Source organism: Pelodiscus sinensis, chromosome 21 (genome assembly GCF_049634645.1).
Source record: "Pelodiscus sinensis isolate JC-2024 chromosome 21, ASM4963464v1, whole genome shotgun sequence".
Taxonomy (NCBI): Eukaryota; Metazoa; Chordata; order Testudines; family Trionychidae; genus Pelodiscus; species Pelodiscus sinensis.
Window position 1 is genome coordinate 3,410,599 of NC_134731.1, and position 24,733 is coordinate 3,435,331.

A 24,733-nucleotide genomic window follows, 5' to 3' on the forward strand; every position below is an offset into this window, starting at 1 on the left:
ACATTGTTATTTTGGAATCACGGCTGCTGTGTGGACGTACCCTCGGTCATTACATACCAACACTGGGACTCGGAACTTCTGGGGTCTGTTCTTGTGCCTGCTGGTGACTGTGTGTGTGATCTTAAGCCAGTCACAGGTATATCTACAGCCCAGTCCGAGGTGTGATTACAGCAACGCTAGACATGATTGCATTAGCTTTGTGTGTGTTAACACAACTAAAACCAGCAGGATAGCCTCCGTGGCATGGTCTTCCAAGCGGGCTGAATGAGCATATGAGGAATTCCAGCTACATACGTTGCTAGGCCTGCTGAAGCTCGTGCTGCTGCATCTGTGCTGCTATTTTTAGGCTAAGTTTATACTGCCACTTTGCTGTGCTGCAGCTTTCTAGCACTCCCTCCCCAGCACAGCTAGTTACAGCTCTGTAAAGTTCCAGTGTAAACCAGGCTACTGTGCTCTCAGCGCAGTTAGCTACCCCCTTCGTGGGAGCGAGAGAGTGCCCAGGCTGCGCTTTGAACTGGCCAGGGTGGCCAAACCCTTAGTTGTGCGAGCGGGGGTACACCTACTCGTGCTGCAGTCACATAGAATCATAGAACCATAGAGCTGGAAGAGACCAATCCCAACATCTTGAGCGGCAGTGTGGACGCGCCTTTATGGTGAAACCCTGGCTCTGCTGAACTCCGGAAGTTTTGCTGTTTACGTCAGCAATGCCAGGATTTTACCCTGAGGCTGTATCTACACTGGCACTTCACAGCACTGGCACTTTCTGGGTCAGGGGTGTGAAAAACCATCTCCCCCTCCCCCGCGCAGCATGTTACAGCAGTGTAAAGTGCCAGCGTGAACCAGGCTACGGCGCTCGGAGCCATGCTCCCAGTACTCTTAGCTACTCCCCTAATCGAGGTGGCTTACATAGAGCTCTGGGAGATCTCTTAGCCAGCGCTCGGGCCGTGGCCACACCTTTCAGTTTCATAGAATCGTAGAACCACAGAGCTGGAAAAGACCTCAGAAGGTCATCCAGTCCAGCCACAGCTGTGCTTTAAACTGTTAAGTGTAGATAGCACTTTCGTTTCTCAATGCCACAGTTTCCCAAGATGAAAAATGGGGACAGTGTCTCCTAACCTGATAGGAGAACAAGGAAGCTGCTTATAGAATGTTTGTAAAGTACTTTGAGAGCCTTATAGAAAAGCCAAGTTTATTATCATTAACATGTTTGTTTCTCCTCTCTCATTCCCTGAGAACAGTGGAGTAATATATGCAATGGGCAAGGCACGGAAGGTCAATTTTTTAACTTCTAATGTAACAGGCTTGATAGGAGCTTTTAATCAAACCCTGTACATCTTTCCTTGTCTAATTGGTCTACTTCTGGTACTTATCTTTTGCCTTGCTGCATTTCAGCATTCCCCTTTTGATTCAGAGATTGCCCAGCGTGATTGTATTAACACACAGGGGATGGCTGAATGGGACAGCTGTGTTGACAGTCTCTGCTGCCCGAGGGCATTATAGGCTCTCTGTAGTCAGCTGAGAGCTGAACCCGCTCCAGTGCTGCAGCAGTGAACTGAAACGACCTTTGTCTGCTTTGGACAGGGAAGGAAGTGCCCGAGTTTAGCATTGTGGCAGTCTGTCTGTGAGATCCCATAAAGGACATGTAAACTGCAATACCAAATAAGGAGGTGCGAGTCCACAACTTACTGATTAAAGTTCACAGGGCAGTGTGCAAAGCGGGATCGTCTAATGCCCGGTCAGAGAACAGAAAAGGGACATGGTCAACTTGAACTCAAGTTAATTTTAAAAAGTTCAAAGTGGTTTCAGATTCTACACCTGCCACTGATGCACCCACCCGATGTTAGGGTTTTACAACAGTATTTTTCTATTGATTTAAATCAGGCTGAGGAACCTTATTTGGGTCGGGGGCCACTGACCTACAGAAAAATCAGTCGGGAGCTGCACACAAGTGAGAAGCAAAAAACCCCCAAACAAATCCTTACTGAGGTGGCCCCTGACTAAGACGCAGAAAGACACTCCCTGCTTTCCCCCTTGCACACCAGAGCCTATGACAGGGGCGGGCAAAGGGCCTTCAAGGGCTGGATACAGTCTGCAGAGGCCCTGCCACTCCCCTACCCCTAGGCCAATTAGGGCCTGGGAGTGGGGGGAAGCGCACAACGTTTCCTCCATCCTGCAAGGAGCGCAAGGTGCTTAGAAGTGCCACGCGTTCCTGGCAGGGTGGGAGGAGACTTCGTGCGCTTCCCCACCCCCAAGCCCTGATCGGTCTGGGGTCAGAAGGGGGAGCACGCAAAGTCTCCTCCCACTGCCAGAGGCATGGGCGCCTAGGGTGAACCTCTCAGGGAGGGGGGCAAAGACTTCATGCATTCCCCCACCCCCAGACCAGTCATGGTCTGGGGGTGGGGAAGCAGGGAAGTATCCTGGCCCTGGGCCACTTCAAAAATTTCTGAAGTGGTTCCCAGCAAAAAATTATTGCCCACTCCTTGCCAAGGGGGACCAGGCTAGTAGATTTTGTGTGCTCCATGGGGCTGGAACACCACTGCGGGCTCCCCAATACTGGGAGAGAGCCCCAAGCCTTGGGGGCTGCATCCAGGCAAGCCAGGGGCCACATCTGGGCCCCGGGCCTGAGGTTCCCCACCCCAATTTAAATGTGTTCTCCCCCATTTTGCTGTGAGAAAGGTACAATCATCCAAAAGGGAAACTAACTGACTTATTGTTATTATTAAATATTTGCACAACCCCCTGCTAGTGATGAAAGATGTAGGTATGGACATAATAAAAAGAGAATTCCTACCCCATAAAGCTTACAATCTAAGTTAAGGGTAACCGTGAAACTGACTATACACAATGTACTGCTGGAGTTACTAACTAAACAAACAATATCATTTTTTTCTTAATCTCTTTTTATTATAGGAATCAGAAGAGTGCAGACATTTTCAGACAGAAATGTGCTATTTAAGCTGCCAATGTAACTTTAAAATGCTGCTTGCATAGTCATTACCCAGCTCCTTGGCAAATGCCATCCATAATATGTATCAGGATTGTTTCACACAGCATGAAGTTTCAGTCCAATGGGTCAGAATTCTACACTGACTCTACCCATTTCAATGAGTTAAAATAGCTCCGCTCGTTGCTCAGTGTAATTATTATAAAAACTAGAAGCTGTAGTTGGAGTTGATATCCATAAATATAATAAACTCTCCCAAATCCGACTAGATCCTCTAGAAAAGCACTCTCATCACCCCTCCACCTCCCAAAAAAATCTAGAATAAATGGTGCCTTGAAACAAAACATGAAGGTCAGCAGATTCAGGCTCTAATAAGGGAAGCAGATTTCACAGTCAAGGTCCATGCTGCCTTTAATGTAAGTAGGGGGCTGTTTACTTAAACTTCCTGATTCTCTGAAGTGCTGCAGTGTCTTACGCTGAGAGAGACTGTTTCTAAAGACGCCAGGATCCTGTCTGTAGGATAAGGCTGAATAGGTGCAAACACACATTGTAAATTGCACCCAGCTACAAAGTGAACGCCGTTACAGCTCCTAGAGCTCTGGTGTAATGTACACGTTTCCAAACACAACCCTGCATGCTGACCAAGCAATTTCAAGGTGCAGTCCTGGCACAATATTGCAATGATCCAACCTCGAGGGGACCATGGTGTGGCTCGCCATGTTAAAGTCCAGCTGCAAAAGAAGAGGACACAACCTGGCCAGACGGAAAAGCCAAGAGCACTGTTGGCCACTGGACAGCCAGGAGCAGTTAAAAATCCAGCAGAATCCACAGGATGTGAACCTGAGTGACGGAAGCCAGGAAAACTCCTGGTAATGAAGAAACGTATCTCAGTTAGTCCCACCAATCAATCACTCCAGTTTTTCTTCACTGTCCCAAAGTCAAGCTGATCTGGGGTTAGTTTCAAACAGCGCACCCGCATCCACGCCCTGGCCTTGGCAAGACACTAGGTGTAGACTCCCGGCTGGCTGGGTCTCTCAGATGAAGAGGAAAAGCAGAGTGAAATCAGAGCTGCTGAAGCCCGTGCCACCTCAAAGGCTCCCATGCCAGCCATGTGTACATGTTGAACAGGAGGAATTTCAGGATAGAGAGGACTCTGGTTGTCCCACACCACCCTCCGGATCTCTTCGGGGAAAAAACTCACCATAGACCTAGAGTGATGGTGGTCAAGGAAATCTGTGCACTCTAGAAAGTATATTAGAGTCCAGGGGATGATCAGCAAGATGATCGATCTAGGGAGGCTAATGAGGGTGACCGAAATTGCAAATCAAGCCCAGGATTTAAATATCCCGCGCTTGATTTGCATGTTCCCGGCCGGTCACCATTTTAGAAATTGACTAGCCCGAAGTAACTGCCTGCGTCTACATGCAGCAGTGAAACGGGATTCCGATTTAAAGCCCCTAAATCGAAGTAGCTGGTAAACCTCATTGCAGGAGGAATACCAGCTAATTCGAGTTAGGGCTTTAAATCGGAATCCCGTTTCACTGCCGCATGTAGACGCAGGCAGTTACTTCGGGCTAGTCAATTTCTAAAATGGCGACCGGCCGGGAACATGCAAATCAAGCGCGGGATATTTAAATCCCGGGCTTGATTTGCAATTTTGATCGCCCTCATTAGCCTCCCTAGATCGATTTAGAGGGCTAGTGTAGAAGCACCCTAAGGGACTAATAATCCCTGCTGTAAAACAAGGTGGCACCTTGTTTGCCTGCAGGGAGAGACTGATCATCCCCTCTAATAAAGGGGCTGGACTTTTCCACTGAGGAGGAACTTGGTCCGCTGTGAATACGCTGGCCTTAAGTACTTTCAGCAGTAATCTGTCTGCCATAACAGCAGCGTTTTCCAGGATCTGCTCTTCTCTGTGTGCAAATGGAGAAGCAAAGTGAATTCAGAAGTTGACTTTGGGGCTCTATTCAAATAAGTGTAGGCTTGGAACATCACCTAAGGAGGAGCCAGTCTTTTCCCAGCACTGATTGTTGGATATCCCACGTGTCTCTCTTGTTTCGACTCACGGCTGCCTGCAGGAAGGTGCCAAGGACACAGCTAAGCAGGAAGACAAAAGGTGTGATTGGGATGACAGTGGAGAACACAGTGTTGGTAGAACATCAGACTCTTAATCTGAGGGTTCAGGCTTCAAGTCCCTGGTCCGGCAACAGAGCCTCTTCCCTCCCTCTCTGCTGCATGCCCTGGGGACTTCCCAATGGCTCTCCTCCAACCCACCATTGAGACATCCCTCCCTGTGACAGTTATAGGCGACTGACAGTTCTCCCTTGGCACGTGCCTCAGGGCTGAAAGGGTCAGTGAGGGAGAGCTCGCGTGCCATAAAAAGGTTCCTTCTGTAATCATGTAAGTTTCTGTCCATTTTCTCTTAGCAGATTTGCCCTCTAATTATGATAAATTATCTTCAACATGGGAGATATTTAAGAGCAGGTTAGATAGATCACCACTGACAGATGTCTAGATGGTGCTTGGTCCTGCTGTGAGGGCGGGGGACTAGACCCGATGAACTTCCAGTTCTTGACTTCACATGTAAGCTACAGGGTTTCATTCCTGTTGGCCAAAACTCAGTTACCCTGCACTGAATTACCAAGTTTCTCAACACCAGGGCAGAGCTCAGATGAGAATCAACTGTGTGCATGGGGAAGTCAGTGGATGTTATATACCTTGACTTTAGCAAGGCTATTGATACGCTCTCCCACAATATTCTTGCCAGCAAGTTAAGGGATTATGGATTGGATAAATGGATGGTAAGATGGATAGAAAGATGGCTAGAAGGCCGGGCCCAGCGGGTAGTGATCAATGGCTCGATGTCAGGATGGCGATCGGTTTCTAGCGGAGTGCCCCAAGGTTCGGTTCTAGGACCGGTTTTGTTCAATATCTTAATTAATGATCTGGATGAGGGGATGGATTGCACCCTCAGCAAGTTTGCGGATGACACTAAGCTGGGGGGAGAGGTAGATATGCTTAAGGGCAGAGATAGGGTACAGAATGACTTAGACAAATTGGAGGATTGGGCCACAAGAAATCTGATGAGGTTCAACAAGGACAAGTGTAGAGTCCTGAACTTGGGACAGAAGAATCCCAAGCATAGTTACAAGCTGGGGACCAACCGGTTAAGTAGTAGTTCTGCAGAAAAGGACCTGGGGGTTACAGTGGATGAGAAGCTGGATATGAGTCAACAGTGTGCCCTTGTAGCCAAGAAGGCTAATGGCACATTAGGTTGCATTAGGAGGAGCATTGCCAGCAGATCCAGAGATGTCATCATTCCCCTTTATTCGGCTTTGGTGAGGCCGCATCTGGAGTATTGTGTCCAGTTCTGGGCCCCCCACTACAAAAAGGATGTGGACGCATTGGAGAGGGTCCAGCGGAGGGCAACCAAAATGATTAGGGGGCTGGAGCATATGACTTATGAGGAGAGGCTGAGGGACTTGGGTCTCTTTAGTCTGCAGAAGCAAAGCGTGAGGGGGGATTTGATAGCAGCCTTCAACTTCCTGAAGGGAGGTTCCAAAGAGGATGGAGGGAGGCTGTTCTCAGTAGTGACAGATGGCAGAACAAGGAGCAATGGTCTCAAGTTGTGGTGGGAGAGGTCCAGGTTGGATATTAGGAAAAACTATTTCACTAGGAGGGTGGTGAAGCACTGGAATGGGTTACCTAGGGAAGTAGTGGAGTCTCCATCCCTAGAGGTGTTTAAGTCTCGGCTTGACAAAGCCCTGGCCGGGTTGATTTAGTTGGAATTGGTCCTGCCTAGAGCAGGGGGCTGGACTTGATGACCTTCTGAGGTCTCTTCCAGTTCTATGATTCTATGAAAAGTTTGAACAAATCCCTAAAGCTGTTCCTCAAGGGAATCCTCTCTAGGGCGTACTTTAAAGATCTTTTTTCTTAGAACGGTCTGTGAAGTATCAGTGTCCCTTCTTCACCTCGCTAGAGTGTTCACTCCCTTTAAACAAATCACAACTGCAAATGGCAGCAGCCCAGAGTTTATGAGCAACACTAAAATAACAAGCCAATGTAGTTCCCCACAGTGTAGGGGGAAACAATTAGATATTTTATTGAGAAGCAATTGTGTTAATTGTTAATTAAATATACAGGCGCCTTTGTTTCGTTGAGTGAAATGGTGATAAAATGATACTTTGGAATTAGTGCTGAGCACTTTAGACAATCCTTCCCCCACCCCGGAAGTATTTGTACAAGACCTGCCATTCACACTGCAGGACAGAGCTCAATAGAGTAGGATTGGAGTGTATTTTCATTTGCTACATACTCACCTCTCTTCTGAAATAGCCCGGAAGCAACATGAGCTCTTTTGAAAATGCTCCTGCGTGTGCCTTACTCTAGGTACCAAATTTCCATCCTAAGTGAAGTGTGGCGATGGATCGCTTTGGTTTGAGGAGTGCTTGGTGTAATGGATTAAGCTGGAAACCAGGAACCTACAACTTCTGTCCCAGATTCTGCCACCGACTCAGTGAGTAGCCATGGCAAATTCCCTTGAGCTCCCTATGCCTCTATTATAAAATGGGGATGATACAGCTTTCCTATTTTCCAGTTCCAGTTTCACAGGGGGTTACAATTAACTGGCTAGTATCTGTGGAACACTGAAAACATAAAAGGCCCTGCCACAGTTGTGTCGACAGAGGGATGCAAATCAAGCACATCGAAATTGCTAATGAAGCCAGGATTAAAATACCCTGTGCCTCATTAGCATAAACATGGCCACCGCTTTTTTCCAGGGGGGGGGTTTTCGGAAAAAACAGCAGTCTAGACGCGGATCTGTCAAAAATAAACCCTTTTTCAACAGATCCTGTAAACCTCTTTTTTTGAGGAATACAGGATCTGTCAAAAAAGGGTTTATTTTCGACAGATCCGCATCTAGACTGCCGTTTTAAAAAAAAACTCCGTTTCGAAAAAGCGGTGGCCATGTTTATGCTAATGAGGCACGGGATATTTAAATCCCGGCTTCATTAGCAATTTCGACATGCCTAATCTACATCTCTCTGTCGACAGAGAGGTGTACTCGAGATACACCCTGTGTGGCTGCGGGTCAGGAATACGGCCGCCTTTGGGGCTTTTCCAGCAGGAACACGGAAATCATTTTGAATAGAGCTTTCTTAGAGTACAACTTCCCTGACTCAGAGGTGGTGTAGAGCTTCCTTGGTGTTTGAACAGTGTCTTTAGTGCCTGGGTGAAAGGTGCAAACTGTGTGTAGTGATATCTTCTCTAGCTGGAGGTCAACTTACCCTCCCAGTGCCAGACTGCCACATAACCGAGGGGTGTGTCTAGCAGGCAGTACTTCGCTTAGGAAATTCTGCTCTACCTCTAGCTACTTATTATTTACCTGGCTTATTTTTTCTAGCTTTTTTTAAAGCTTAGAGATTCCCCCCGCCCTACCCCCACCTCGTTGCAAAATAAAGCCCTGAAAGGAAAAATAATTTCCTGCTCCCGCTCAAGTCCCTTCAGTGCTTTGCCTCTAGTGGAATGTCTTTGACCCCAGACAGCATTTCCTTTTCCTGGACCCTTTGCGAGCTGACGGTCTATGAAACCCCAAACTGAAGGAGTTAATCCCCTGGAGCCCTTGGGCAATTCTGGTTTGTCGCAGACAGACTGCTGGCTCCTGATAGACTGCCAGAAGCCTCCCTCTCCCTCCATCACATGACTAGAGTAAACAGCCTTTCAAAGCCTTGCCAATCAAAGTGGGCGGCTGTACAGTGGGCCAAAGTTCAACAGCTACATCACAGGCCCTGCAGCAATCAGACGCTGAACGGGGTTACTGTAGATCATTGGCGCTGTTGCTATAGCAAAGCCGTTACATAACAGTCCCATTAAATCCGAGGCAGAGTGAGGGGGCTTTACAAATCAAGGCCATTCCATTTTACTCGTTTAGTTCATTCTTTCTGAATTAGCTTTTTGCTGCTCCAAAATGAAACTACGAACACCGGAGCCAATCAGATTCCAGTGGAAATCAACGGCCCAGCTCCCGGCCAAGGGCAGGACCAGCCCATCCCTGACTCGTGACCATACAACAGGGCTACTCCCAGAAATCAGGCTTGCAGGATCGTGCCCATGATGGGGTTGCTGGTGTTAGTAAGGACTTCTTGTGTCAGGGAGGGAAGGTTGCAGGGTCAGTCCGTTAATGGCATAGGGAGTTCATCTCTTGCACATGCAAGTGACTCTGGAGCACTGGTAAAATATGTGATGAGCGAAAGATCTCAGCATCTTGATTTTGGCCCTTTGTGTATAATATGACTTTAATAAATAACGTTTCCCTTTGAGATAGTAGATCCAGTGGATTCCTGGCTCTGCATGGCTTGGGGCTAGCTAGCATTCTTTGAATGGCGTCAGTATAGAGCAGGAGTGCTAAAATGCTGTGGCCTTGAGGGCTGTTTCTGGCCGTTTGTCTATGCCCCCAGCAAGGGCTACATCTGATTTACATGTACATTTACACAAATGTTGACATCAAATGTGAATGCTTGTGACCCGAATGTTTTCTGGTGCTTTTTCTTCTGAGATAAGTGAACCAACATTGCTGATGGCTAGATTTGGTCATCAACTGGTCAGCTTAATCCAGCAATCTCAGGCTGGGTTTTTATTGAGACACAATGGGCCATGTTTGGGCCAGGCGTGGCTGTGCTTTAGGGCCTCTGTAGTTAAGAATCCAATCCTGAACTTCATTGGTGGCCAAACTGCCCTAGACCCAGGTGGTGCAAAATCAGATCCCTGCTGGCGAGCTGTGTAACACAGGTTGTTTATTAGTAAGAGGGCAAAGGGAACCAGAAGTACAATCATGATGAAATGCTTGTTGGCACATGGGAGAGGTTGTATTTCAATCATTCCCTTCAGCAGCATTTTGCTGGCTGCAAGAAGAGACTTCCTGTTCCTTCCCCTGCACTTTGTTCTCCTTCTTCTGTGGGAACACACAGCGATGCACGACGAGGGAACTGATTGTGCCACCCTGGTGGTAAAAAGCCCTTTAGAACCTTTGGGGTTCCTCTTCCACCAGACAAGTTACCCTCATACACCCGCTCTGCCTGGGGACTGAAACACCCTGCCTGGCGTGAGGCTGTGGGACCAGGATTCCTGACCCTGTTTCCACAGTGGGTTAACTCACTCTGCCCCACTGCCACCAAAACCATTTTGTTTTAATGTTTAAGGCTTTTTACGGGACGCAAAGTTGAGGAGGCTGAGAGCAATGTGTCCACCTGGTGTCTGCTCAGCTGGGGCTAGGTTTTGGGTTCCCCCTCACCTCTGCCCCCCATTAGTATTTTGCTCTTGCAATAGAACAGTGCTAACATTGGGAGCTCGGTGGGGCAGGATCACCTTTTTGTGCTGGGTTTGCACAGCACTGTCCTAGCACAATGGGTGTGTGGGGGCTATAATACAAATAATAATAATACATGACTAATTACGAACACTGTTCTTGGATGGATGGATTCAGAACCACTCAGCTATGTCTCAGACCCACTAAGGCTACTAACTAACTATTGAGACTTGTCCTGTAGCTCAAAGGGTAGGGTAGGGTAGGGCCTGTGCGTTTGGAGCCTCCTGATCTGAGTTCAGTCCGTCCCATTTTTTGGTACTCGAGAGTGTTTATTATGTGTAAGCAGCAAAGTGACCTCTCTGGCATTTGGCAGCTCTAACTTGTTAAAATCAGCTGCAAGTTGGTCCAGCTTTTCTAGGATCAACTTTACATGCCCTGAAGGGCTCCTGGGACAAAAGGGAATGTATTTTTCATTTCTTTTTTGGGCTGATAGGGAAAAATTCACCCTAAGATAGGCGCCCACGCAGGCCCCGCACTTGAGTTTCGTGTCGGATACTTTAGTGGCGCTTTGTACCTTGTGTGAGTCTCCTGTATTGGAAGCAACTCTCACCTGTCGCGTATGTTTAATTAAATAATGTCCACGTGCCCCGAGATGTGTGGCTTAGACACTTGCGCTGTACAACAAATGGATGATGCATGTACTCACTCACAATGTGCTGCACACGTCCAAGTAACACTTCCTGTCAGTAACTAATATAGTGTTACAGCTGAGTTGCGTAGGGTGTGGCAAGCCCTCTCCGTTGAATGGCACGCGTGTTCCTGGGGATTCAGGTTGTTACAATAAATAGGAAAGGTCCTACTACTGATTAGAGCAGAGCACGTGGTGATGAAACAGGCTGCTGGAATCCCTTGAGTTTTGGGCGCAGTGAGATAATGTAGGACACTTCCCGTCTGAAGTGTCATTTTGGCCCTAGGAAAGTGTTCAGCTCGGGTGCTGTGTTGTGTGTTCCTTTGTCCAGCAGTGTTGCTTGAAGATGCTCGACAGCTGAGCATTTAAAGACATTTCTCTTTTTAGAAGTCTGCAGATGAGATCATTGAATGATGATGCTAATGGATCTGGGATTTGTCCGTGACATCAGGCACTTTGGAGAGTGACCAGAACTGCACTTTCCCAACAATCACACGCACCAAGACAGGCCTGGCAAGCGTTACAGCTTTTGTTTTGTGGGGATTAGCAGTGCTTATTATATGGGGTGGGAACCATAAGGATTTGCTTTGCTTTACGCCTTTCAGAGGGACACACCATAAAAAATCTGCATCCTCTTACTAGGAATGTTAGATATAGTGTAATTGAATAGTTGTGTAACCGTGTGAAAACTTAGCGATTACACAACTAGTCAATAGTCCCTGGGGGCGGCAGCCAGTGCGCTCTGGCCCCACTCCTGGGGAGCCCTCTGCCAACCCACACTGCTGCCCTTCTGTCAGAGGCAGCACCGTGGGGTGGTAGGTGGGAGCTAATCTGCCGGGGAGCCAGTTTAAAAACCAGCTCCCCACACAGAACAGCTGCCTGGTGCCCTATGCTGCTGATACAGAGGCAGCAGCGCAGGGTAGCAGCAGCCCCTATCGGCAGAGGTCTGAGTTCCCCACAGACAGAGGCTGTTCCATGGGGAGCTCAGACTGCCCTCCCTCCCTTCGCCCCAGGGACAGGAGCTGCTGCCGTGAAGCAGCCTCTGTCCCTGGCGGGCCCACGCTCGCCGTGGACAGACTGCTTTGTGGCAGCCTCTCCTCTACCCCCATGCTGCTGCCTCTGATAGAGGCAGGAGGGATGGAGGGGCACAGGGGCAGGCAGCACCACAGAGCCGGTGTTGAGAGAAGCCAGCTTTAAAAGTTGGAGGCAGCAAGGGGCGGGGCAGGTGGGTGTACAGAGCTAACACGCACAGGAAGCTGGCTTGAAAGCTGGCTCCCCACGTGTGTTGGCTCCAGCCTACCCCCTCAGCCATTGTGCTTCTGCCTCTCTATCTGAGGTAGCAGCGTGGGGGTGGGAGGGCAGACGGAGCCACTGCTCATGGAGGGCTGGTTTAAAAGCCAGCTCCTTATGGGCACCTTCTCCTGCTCCCCCCCACCACCTTGCTGCCTCTGACACAGCGGCAGCAAGGGGGGAATGCGTGTAGATGACAGGATTGACCAATAAGCTTATCAGTTAATCGTGTAGTCGTCTACACAATGACATCCCTACTTTTTGCAGGCTATGCTTTTATCTACTGGCTAAATCACATTCCAGCAGGCGGAAGGGAAAAGGCTTTTCCTAATTCACCCTGGCAGCATTAACCCTCGTGGGCCAGAAGCTGCTTTAGTAAAAGTCCTGGTGTTTTCAGTGAATTTTGGGAGCCAGACTGAGGCAGTGCTTGGTGGAGTCCTGCTTCCTCTGCTGTGAGGGAGCGGACTGGACTTGATGATCTCTCGGGGTCCCTTCCAGTTCTAGTGTCCGATGATTCGCTGGGTGTTGTCTGTGGGGGCCTCAGCAGATTGTGCTGTCCCTCAGCTTTTGTAAAAACGAAAGTGAAGCCTCCAGTCCTTCATCGTACTGCAGGCCTGTCTTCCTGTGCGTGCAACTGTATCGGAAACAACAAGCGAACCAGAAACCTGGTGTAAAAGGTGCCAGGGGAGTCTGTGGGCCAAATTCCCTGATGATATTCTTGGGTGTGTCATTGGCAGCAAATGGCTGTATGTGGTAATGTAGCATGTTGGGCCCTGATTTGGCGCTCAATGGGTGAGCAAAGTGAATGTCAGTATGTTTGGGAGCAGGGAGGGCAGTGGGGGAAAGTAACCGACAAGAGGGTATAACAGAAAGTGGGGAAATCCACTTCGGTTTTTGATTTATTTTATTCTTTTTCAGTAACTGTACTTGGTTGTCCTGTTACTGCTGTTCCCAGCAATGTGCACAGGCCATGGCCAGCCTGGTATCGAAACTTTCGTGGGACCTCCTTGTGCAGCTCACATAATCAATCCAGCTTAGGTATTGGCTAGGCTAAAGCCCACACCTCTAATGACAGAAGGTCAGACTGAATTAAACAGAACCCCTCCCTTCCTCGGGCAGCTGAGTTCCAAATCTGTGCATGACACAGAAGTACTTGGCCCTCCATTAGTTAGGCAATAAATTAACCAGTAATGCATTCCAGATTCCTGTGCTATTCTATCCAGGTTTTATGCTGCTCCGCGCCATCGCATCTCAACATCCCCCATGCCTGTATTAAGCAACATGACTAACATTTGGTCTCTCGTTAGCGTCCCGGGCAGAGAAGCACGTGCAGTGGATTGTTCGTGGTTTGGATTTTTTTTAATACTATAACATCCACGCGCGCGCGCGCACACAAACACACACACAGATGTTGCTATAAGTTTGCATTAGAGTTTCCAGCTTGAAGAAATGCACCTGGCACTTGACGCAAGAGAGAGTGAGGTTTGGGACGGTCCTCAGTTCCTTCGGGAGTGAGTTCATCGCCCGGGCGTGGGTCGACCCCAGAATGCTTTGTTTCCTGCATAGAGGAACTTGGCCCTTCTGGTAGAAAGTTCCATCGGGCCAGAGGAGCCCCACTGTCGACCACAATCTTCATTCTAGGCTTTAGGCAGTCTTACAGACATGCTGGGCCCACGAGAAGGGCTGAGACCTTGACCTTGATTCTCTGGGGTGCCCATGTAGGGAGAGGAGGGCGCTGTCTGGTGGGCTCGTTCTGGCCATGTGGCTGAGGAGATGTACTTTTTAGATCCGGTTCTAACACTACTCCCATAAAGGCTTTCCTTCAGAGATCTCATGCGTGTTAAATAGGTGCGTACAAATTACAATTCCCATTGTACAGATGTGGAAAGTGGGGCAAGAAGCATGCGACGAAAACCAAGAGTCAGGAACATAATCCAGTTCTCTGGACATTGTCCCTTGTGCTCACTGCTAGGCTAGTCTGCCTCCTCTACAACTACAGACTTGTCTACATTTAAAATGCTTCTTTGATACAGCTGCCCTGCTGCTGCACTGCAGTGTAGACACAGCCTATACCCTAGAGAGGGATTCTCCCTTTGGGGTAGGTATTCCACCTCCCCGAGAGGCAGAAGCTAGGTAAACAGAAGAATTCTTCCTTTGGCCTTTTCACTGTCTACATGGGGACTTAGGTTGGTTTACCTACACCACTTAGGAATAGAGAGTATGGCTCTTCACACTCCTGAGTGAGAAAGGTGTGATAACCTAATTTCCCAGTGTAGACAAGGCCTAATTTGTACTATATTACTTTTCCAAGATCGCTTTCACAACCTTGATCCTTGTACATTTCTAGCCACCACTTTATTCTGTTTACAGGCAATGAATATGAACTTGTTCCTACCAAGCTTTGTGCTGTAATTTATCAACGGGGCTCTGAGGCACAGACGTCAAATAAATACAAGATTTCAAATTATGATAAGCAATTGTGTCATCTCGTGAATAGACATTGCACTCTGCTGAGAAATCATCAATAATTCAGTTTTTAAAATTAGACAAGTACAGAGACTCTTGACGAACTTCCTACGTGACTAATGAGCTGGTGTTTTCTTCTTACATTTAAATGACAGACCTCTTTTTTCTCAAACAGATCCAAGACAAAAGTGAATTAAAGAGCTAGATCACCATTGGCTTTCAGTAAATGTATGGCAGGTACATGGAATACTGACTGACGCAGCTGCAGTGGGATTTAGGATTGCCAGGTGTCCGGTATTGACCCGGACAGTCTGGTATTTTCTGGGGGGGTTTTCCCTGCCAGGAGGCGAAAATACCAGAAACCTGGCAACCCTACGACACACTCAGCAACTGGGCCCAGCCCCTGGACCCTCCTGCCCCCGGACCACAGGTCTTCTGCTTACCTGGTTCTGCAGGTAAGCTGCCTTCTGGCTCGATCAAGAAAACAAGATGGCTGCTGGCAAAAAGCCTAAAGACCTGAAGCAAGGGGAAGCAATGCCTTCCCTGGATCTTAGGGCTCAACTCCTCCCATCTTCCTATCCCTATTCTGACTCTGCACGCACTCAAAGGGGACACGCTTTTTTAATGCTGTGGGGTTTTTTTTGGGGGGGGGGGGTTTGTTTGCTTAATAACTCTCGGGGCCTCTTTTTTTTTTTCTTTTTTCTTTACAACTTTGGTCTGCCCTCTTTTTTTCCCCCTGAACAGAATTTTTACCCTTTTTTTTTTTTCTTGGGCAGTGGCGGGTGTTTGGTATTTTTGGTTAAACCATCTGGCAACCCTAATAGGATTTTACATAGACCCCCTGGACAACAATACGGAGCTTATATGGGCATTAGATGAAATTGTAAAAAGTGATATTGGGCAATAACTTCTAGATACATCTGTCTCCTCTCTTCACACCTGAGCATTGGCCAACATAGCACATTATTCAGGTCAGCATTGACCTATGTGGTATGCACCAATGCTTGAAAAATTAGCCATTGAAATGCATGTAATGCTGATCCTTAGGTATAGGTCATAGAAGTTAGAGAAGGTAGGGAATTATTATGGCCCATCTCCTTGCTTTGGGAGCTTGTTCTCTATGGTATTTATAGTGGCTTGCCCTGTTTTATTTCAAAATGTTTCAAGGATTACGGTTTCAACCCCTTCCCTTGGGTGCTTGTTCCTTAGCTGGGCCAAATCCTGAAGTCCTTACTTGATTCTTAGAAATATGCAATTGGAAGCCACTTGGGCCAACCCTGAAATCTTTATTCCCTCAGTAGGTGGCTTGTCGTTGGATAGTCACTGCCAGCCCCCTGGTTCATTCCCTACGGTCAGTGTGCCGCTGTGTTTGGCTTGAATTCGCTCAATAACTTCCCACGGCCACCTCAAACATTTTGTGTTTTTTTCCATCCTCTCTCCAGCTAGGCGCGACAAGGTAAGTGTCAGCCTTTCCAACAGCCATGCAGCACCTGTTCTTCAGTGTAATGTGACATTGCAAGCATGTTGGATTTGCAGTCCTTCTTGATGTCCCGCTTTTGATTTGTCTCAGAGATGTGCATGCACCATAGCTTCCTTCCTGTCTGGCGTGGGGTGTGACATTCATAACTACCTCCGAACATAGGTGTGTGCATGCTCTGCCTCAGCTGGGAGGCTAATCTGTCTCCATTGATCTCTGTATAATCTAGAAAAGAATTCCTCATTTCACTCCGCAGGGGCTGACATGATCATTCCCGTCAACTCAGACTTTCCAATAAGTTGACACTGCAATCTAAAACTCGCTGATCGTCACACAGCTCTTTACTACTTGTGTACTGGCCTCATTTGATGTTGTGGGACCCTTTGCTTTCTGCTCCAGATGTCCAGGAACTCCTTTAGCTTAGCTTTGTACAAAGGGCATCCTTTATTCAAACACACACACTGCAGCCATTGTTCTCCGCAGTTCACCTGTTTCCTATGTAGGCTATCAACCTCTGAGCTGATTTAATGTAACATCATTCTTGAGGGGGGGAAGAAATCCATGCAAATGTTGTTTCCTGGTCACTAGCCTTGCATTGATTAGGGTCATGCTGGAGGGCAAAGAGCCAGCAAGGAAGTTAGTCTGAATGGGCAAACCCTTTCATTTTTTATCCTTTTGGAGTTCAGTGGAATGAAACATCAGTGTCTAGAAGGTTTTGCTTTGGGGTTTGATTTGTATTGTGGGGGGGGGGAAGAGTAGTTTTTCCAGGAATCCCTTTTCCACCCCACCTCATCCCACGTTCCTGACACTACCAGTAAAGGCCCCACAAGGCTTCCCCCACTGCTCCCCCTGCAGGCAACCTGTCATCCAGTAGGAGGCACTAGACCAATTTCCGAGAGATCTTGGCATTGCCTAGTCTTAGAGCCCTGCAAATCTGCTCTATATCCACAGGTATCTGCCTCCGCGGCTTGTTTTTGAGGCTTTGGATACAGATACAAATTTTGTATCTAGAACCCTGCAAATTTGCGGCCGTCTACTTTGTATCCATGGGTATGCGCATCCTCGGATGTCAGTGCGAGCCTCCGCGGCTCATTTTTGCAGATACAGATGTGGATACAGATTTGGTATCTGCACAGGGCTCTACGTATTCTCACAACCCCATGAGAGTGAGAGACCCCAGGCTATCGAATCACAAGTGTCCCACGTGAGAGAGCCATTTGCTCTTTATTAAGCCGCACGGACTTACACAGACTGGCTGTTTAGTTCAACTTAATCTTTGAAGTGATCATAGGACCCTGGCTTGTGATCAGAGCAAATTCCATAGGAGACTCTGAAAAAAGATAAACCTCCAGTACACTGGGTGCAGCTCTGTTAGCAAACTGAACGTACGAAAGCTGGGCTTGGGAGAAAGGTAGAGAGAGCCATGCATAGTAAGGGAAGCTTTTAAAAAGTTTCCGTCAGGGACATAAAGGTGTCCTTCCAATCTGGCTGCTCTTCTCAGATCCGCCTTCACTGAGAAGTTTGTTAAAACACAGACGTTATCTAACGCAAACTAACCCCTCCACACGGCTGGCGTCACGCTCAGGGTTAGTGGTGCACTGATACAGAGGTCTGATGGTCAGAGCCCTGAGGCAACTGTAAACAAGGCACAACATCCAGCAGACTAAGGCAAGCAGGAGGAGGGGGCCACACAAGCAGGGTGGAGCACACAATGGTGCCAGTCTCGTTTTTTCCACCGAGCTTTGTTTAATTTCTTTTGGTTATGAAGATGCCGCTGTGGAGTGCATAGGCCGAACTCACTAGGCAATGTCTGCCAAAGGCGAGGATGGGCATTTTGATTTAACTGGCTTGTGTGTTTTGCTGTGGCCCACTGGCTGCTCTCAAATCCCCTGCATGCTGCAGCCAAGACTAACTACTGTGTTGTGCACCACTCACCTGCTTTGCACTAGTGCAGTGCCAGTGCAAGAATGGGGGGCGGGGAAGGGTGCCGGCAAGGATGTAATTATTCCAGGTGAAACTTGGAGAGGACAAATCCAAGAGAGAACAACAAAGGATCCTCTCCTCCCCATTGGAGTCAAAGGCAGAGCCCAGGTAGATAAACGGAGGACTTGACAGTAGGGTTTTCAGAATCCTACAGAGCTGGCCTGACTGTTCCTGCTAAGGTCAGTAAGCATAGCTAGGCCGACAGTGCATTTGAAAATCCCACCATCTGGGAACGGCTACGCTGCAAAAAATCACCTTCGGCAGCGAATCTCGGAGCCCCCGTCAACCGACTCGGGCTCGCGCTATGGAGCTAAATATTGGAGCATCCATGTTCCCGCTCACCGGGTTTCAGAACCCAGGGTCCAGCCCATGCAGTAATGTCTACACGTTGTTTTTAGCACAAGCCCAATTCAGTGACCCAGGCTCTGAGACGCTGACGCAGATTGATTGATTTTTTTTTGCGCACTCTTGCCCTCCAGTGCTTTGAGCCCAGCACGAAATTCATTTGACAGAGCAGCAGCAAAACCCTGATTCACTGAAAATTCTGGGGCAAAATTTTCCTATTGCATGAGGAAAGCCTTGCCCCATTGTGGCAGGCCGTGTCCATGCCCTCAGTCACAGCGGGCCTCCCAGCTCTGAACAGTCCTTCACATTCAGCATCTGTGATTTGGAATGCCTATAAATATCGCTTCTTGGCCAGAAGCCTTTGGCTGAAATCAGGCTGCTTGACTGAATGCCTCCTACACCCCTATCCCAACAGCAGTTTGATACAGGAGCCCTTTCCAATATGTGACATGTCTCTTGATCTATCACCATGATTGGCACCAACAACAAGGAGCTCTCTGGGGCAAAGGACAGAGAAGGCGTGGAGAGGGGAGTGTCTCCCAGGACAGTGGCTCCAGGGAATGTGCTAATTTTCACTCCCTTTATCTCAGCCTTGTGACCTTGAGCTGAGAGGAGTTATCAGCTGTAGTCAGAAAGCTAGAGTTAACCAGTTAAATACCAAATGGCTCTGATGTTCAGCCCTGAAGTTATTAGCAATCAGATAAGATCTGCTTTTATTGTTCAAAAGGTCACTGTGCTTCAGATTTGGTTAGGGTTGATTTTTAAGGTATTAACAAGACTATGTTTACATGTATGTTGAATAGAGTGGTAATCTGGTCTACTGGTTTAAGCAGAGTCCATGATTATATTTGTATTGTGGCAGTGCCAAAAATTTACACATACTTAAAAACTAACAAAAATATATAGAATCATGAGCTTTCGAGCTAAAACCCACTTCATCAAGTGAATTGGAGTGGAAGTAACAGAAACCAAGAGATATATATTACAGCAATTGTAGGACCTATGTTAATGAGGCTATTTAAGTGGGCTGGATGTACTCCATTCATCACTTTTAATGTGAAAATGCAGATGTTAAAGGCAGGAGAAATTGGCTTTGTAATGGGCCATCCAGTTAATGTCTTTATTCAAGCCCAGGGTAAGTGTCAAATTTGTATATGAATTCCAGAGGTCTATAGATGTGTGTTAGACTCTAAGGGTATGTCTAGATTACATGCCTCTGCCAGCAGAGGCATGTAAATTAGATGTACCGACATAGTCAATCAAGCGGGGATTTAAATATCCCCCGCTTCATTAAAATAAAAATGGCCGCCACGTGCCGGCTGAGCTGATTGTCAGCACAGCGCCCGAGTCAAGACGCGGATCGGTCGGCAAGGAAAGCCTTTGCCGACCGATCCTGTAAAACTTGTTTCACGAGGCATAAAGGATCAGTCAGAAAAGGCTTTCCTTGCTGACCGATCTGCGTCTTGACTGCCACATTGTGCCGACGATTAGCTGAGCCGGCACAACACAGTGGCCATTTTTATTTTAATGAAGCGGGGGATATTTAAATCCCTGCTTCATTGACTATATTGGTATGTCTAATTTACATGCTTCTGCCGGCAGAGGCATGTAGTCTAGACATACCCTAAGGCGCCACAGGACTACCCGTTGTTTTTAAAGGTACAGACTAACACAGCGGCCCCTCTGAGACTTTTTAGCAAATGACAATTGCTAAAGCTGGGTGACCACATAACCAAGCGATGATCTTGGGCTCTGGTCCCAGCTCTGCTACTTGCTTCTATTGGTGGTTTGGATGTTACTTAATGCCTGTGTCATAAAGTGATCCCTCTGTATCTAACCTCTCAGTCCTCATCCTCAAAGGAAACTTGCACAACCCTTTCAAAAGAGAGCCCAAGAGCTTAAATCTATCACTTTGCTAGACAAAAATCATGCACTGAGCAGACCCAGTGGATTAATGGCTTATTGCAGTGGCTCTCAACCTTTCCAGACCATGGTGCCCCTTTCAGGAGTCTGATTTGTCTTGTATACCCCCAAGGTTAAAAATGCCTTCACTTCAAAACTATGTGCTCACAAAATCAGACATAACAATTTTAAAAAGTTACAGAACGCTCTTCCCGAAAATTGCTTACTTTCTCATTTCACCGTATCATTATAAAATAAATTGACTGGAATATAAATATTGTACTTACATTTCCACATGTAAAGCAGTATAAACAAATCAGTGTATGAAATTTTAGCCTTGGAATGGTAACTGTGTTAGTCTGTAACTTTAAAAACAATGAGCAGCCCCGTGGCACCTTAGAGACTAACCAGTGTATTAGGTCATGAGCTTTCGTGGGTATATATAACATTACAGCCGGTCCCCAAGTTGCGAACAGTCGACTTACGACCTTTCGCAGTTACAACCAAAGCTGTCATAAATGGCAGACCCTGAGTTACAATCACAGTCCATGCTGACGAACAGCGAGGTCGCGTGTACCTCTATGGGGTCCGACTTACGAATAAACCGAGTTAGAACCAATTGCTTGGTCCGTAACCGGTTCGTAAGTCGGGAAGAGGCTGTAGTTATAACTGTGTTATATACACGCTCTGGAACTCGCTGTTCTGGATACTGTAATTTCCACTCCCAACTTATCTGATGAAGTAGGTTTTATCCACAAAAGCTTATTTGTTAGTGTCAAAGGGTATGTCTAGACTACATGCCTCTGCCAGCAGAAGCATGTAAATTAGACTACCCGATATAATCAATGAAGCGGGGATTTAAATATCCCCAGCTTCATTAAAATAAAAATGGCCACCGCGCTGTGCCGGCTCAGCTGATTGTTGGCACAGCACGGCATTCAAGACGCAGATCAGTCGACAGGGAATGCCTTTGTTGACCACTCCTGTAAACCTCGTTTCACGAGGCATAAGGAGCGGTCGACAAATGCTTTCCCTGTCGACCGATCTGCGTCTTGACTGCTGTGCAGTGCTGGCGATCAGCTGAGCCGGCACAGCGCGGTGGCCATTTTTATTTTAATGAAGCGGGGGATATTTAAATCCCCCCTTCATTGACTATGTCGGGTAGTCTAATTGACATGCCTCTGTCGGCAGAGGCATGTAGTCTAGACATACCCTAAAGTGCCACAGGACTGGTTGTAGTTTGTACTGAGTTTGCTAGTGCTTTTTATGTAGCCTGTTGTAAAATTAAGCAACTCTGTGTTACCCACTAACCCCCTCTTTTGTCCTTTGACTGGAGAAATGTTAATGGGCTGCCTTACCTTGAACAGTCCCTCACAGTATGTGCTACCTACTGACCAATTTCTCGCATGTTGCTGTGATTCTGGGAGTACCATTCCCAGACCTGAAGAAAAGCTCTGTCTAGCTCCAAAGCTTGTTGGTCCTTCTTGTTGTCTCTTTAATGTCCCTGTCAGTTTCTCTGGCTGCAAAATGAGGCTAATGCTGGTTTGGGGTGTTGTGGGGATTAATACATTACAAAGGGCATGTGTGTGCATCTGCGTTTTGCTGCCAGGCAGGTGATACGATGCAGGAAAAAAATCCTCTTAGTTACAGGGCATGAATGGCCCTCTTCATGGGGCCCTGACAGCTGGAGTGAGAAGTGTAGCTGCTTGCAAAATGTGCTTACTTTAATCAGTTCAGGATGCAAGGGGTTAATTTCCGCGTGCCTTCAGATTGCTTTGTTTTCAGGGATTCTGCACCATTGCCTCCAGCTGTTGATTTTCATTTAACTAGGGTGACCTTTTTCTGTCCAAACTAGTTAAAACCTGCTCCACTGCCCAGAGCCTCTTCAGAGAAGCCTCTGTGAAGCCAAACACAGCTGCTGGGATGGGAACTGCCTTTTAAACATTGTCCTTGCCGGTTGCCATGTTTCCTTCCTGACCTCTCGCGGCTTGGAGCTCACCTGATGTTCTCAGGGGACGTTCTTCTGAGGAAGTGCGTTGTAGCTCATGGACACTTAACACCCTAATAAATGTGTTAGTCTTTAAAGTGCCAGCGGACTCCTTGTGGTTTTGGATGAAACAGGCTAACACCGCTACCTCTCAGAAACCTTTCCTACATGGGTTTTCAGAGAACTGCCGTTAACAGAGCTGGGTGTCGGAGGAAGGAACAAACTGCCGTGGGAAGCAAAAAATCCCACTTAGCCTAATGCACAACTTAGTATACTGAGCATGGTGCAATTTCTCATGCACCGTTCAAGCTACTGAAACAACACATGACTCAGGCTTAGCCCTTGTTCACTGCGTATGCTGCTTGGGGTAGTTTTAAGCCAGGCTCCATTTCCATCCAAGCAATTTCTTGTGACTCGGTGGGGTCCGCAGTAGGTGGGACTACCTAGAACGCATCACTGGACCTCGGCCATACCAGCAGGATTCAACATGGCCTGATTCTAATTTAACAGGGGTTCTGTCCTTTCACAAATCACACAACCAGAAAACGCAATCTCAATGTAACAAAAGAAACTAGTCTATGCACGATACCCAACATCAGATTTCCTGTGAAATTCAATTCCAGGCAAGGAATTGAGCTTCAGTGTCAATGGCCGCTGGGCACAGCCAGGGGTACATGTCCCCCAGTTGGGGCAAATCCAGATTAGGCTGGGTGGGGACCACAGAAGAACCACCTGTCCTCTGGCAGCAGCAGCTCTGGGGAAGCTCCAGGCTGGGTACTATGGCTGGGGGAATACGACTCCTCTGGCCCCAGCATGGAGCAGACATGGCTGGGGGTGGGGGAAGGCGCTCACTCCTTTAGCCCCAGCACAGAGCGGCCATGGCCGGAGTGTGAGGCACCCTCTTCCACGGCTCCAGCACAGAGCTACCAAGGCCAGGGGAGTGAGGCACCCTCTTCCACGGCTCCAGCACAGAGCGGCCATGGCCGGAGTGTGAGGCATCCCCTTCCACGGCTCCAGTACAGAGCTGCCATGGCCGGGGGGGGGGTGAGGCATCCCCTTCCACGGCTCCAGCACAGAGCTACCATGGCTGGGAGAGTGGGGGGGAGAGTGGTGAGGCATCCCCTTCCACGGCTCCGGCACAGAGCTGCTTGAGTTGTTCTGTCTCTTTTCTGTTCGGTTTTCTGAGCAGCAGTCCCATTCCAGGCACATCCCGTTTTCCTGGCACAACCAAACCCTTACGTTCCTGTAAGTTAGGCTAAGAGGAAGCTGCCTCCTGACTGGGCTGATCCTCGCTCTTTCCATGCTGGAGTTCTGCCTCGAACTTTCATACGTTTTTAAAATCTGCAAGTGCACTTCTGCAATAAAGACGAGGCTCGAAAGTGTCTGGTTTTATGCAGATTAGATGGAAGCTTTGTGGCTTCTGGCAGGTTGCTGAGGCAACCCCCACCCAGGCCGAAGTCCAAGCTTCACCCCCAATGAAGTCTGAGTGCCTCGTGTACTCAAGCCTTGTCTTCACTCAGGGGAATTGGCAAAAATCTCCCACTCTCGCTGACCCCAGTGCAGCTCCAGTGATGGCAGCAGGAACGAGAACAGGCTGCCATTGCTTATTTAAATCCGCTCTGAACAGGGCTAAGCAGCACCTGGCAGCCAGCCCGTAGGGCTCCCCTTCTTGCTACTACCAGTGTGAACAGCGGTGGGAAAATGCTGCCAAAATCCCCCGATGTGTAGACACAGTCTGAGGGCTTGACCTTGGAAATGTGCTGGGGAGACACGTTTCCGTTGCTCTGGTGCAGATGTTATCAGCCCTGTCATCCTGGGAACCCGCAAAGAGACAAGTGTACTGCGAAATGGGACTTCTATGCTCCGCAGCCAACAGCTGGGGCCTTGCTGAATCCAAACCATTGTGTCAGTCGGAAAGGTTATGCTTTCCCTTGGCCGCTCAGCTGCCTCAAGGCAATCATCATACTGTTACTGGACAGGAAGAGAGAAATAAGGGTTTAACTGAGCCTCCTGGGTCCATAGCAGCCTTAGGGTATATTATTGCTAATGACAGAGTATTTTCTGTATTGTAGTGACCTCTAACAGACTGCTTGGCTCCTGGCAGTACATAATGACTGGGGTCAGATTCTGCTCAGTTACATCACTGTCAATATGGAATAATTCTGTTCACTACAGCGGAGACTTCTGGATTCATGGCAGTGTTCTTGAGACCAGCATTTGGCCCAGGATCTCTGCCCCAGTGAGCCGCCAATCTGAAATATACCCATAGAATGGGTAGACACAATGCAGAAGCAAAGCACACTAAAGCGACAGGGTCGTTCCTGTATAACGGAGCAGAATTTAAT

At 48.0% G+C, this 24,733-nt stretch overlaps 1 protein-coding gene across 1 annotated transcript in view; it reads left to right on the forward strand.

Moving 5' to 3' along the window:
- The window catches only part of PIGL (phosphatidylinositol glycan anchor biosynthesis class L), a 97,659-nt gene that overhangs the window by 44,315 nt on the left and 28,611 nt on the right, over window positions 1–24,733 (forward strand). The window lies entirely within an intron of this gene.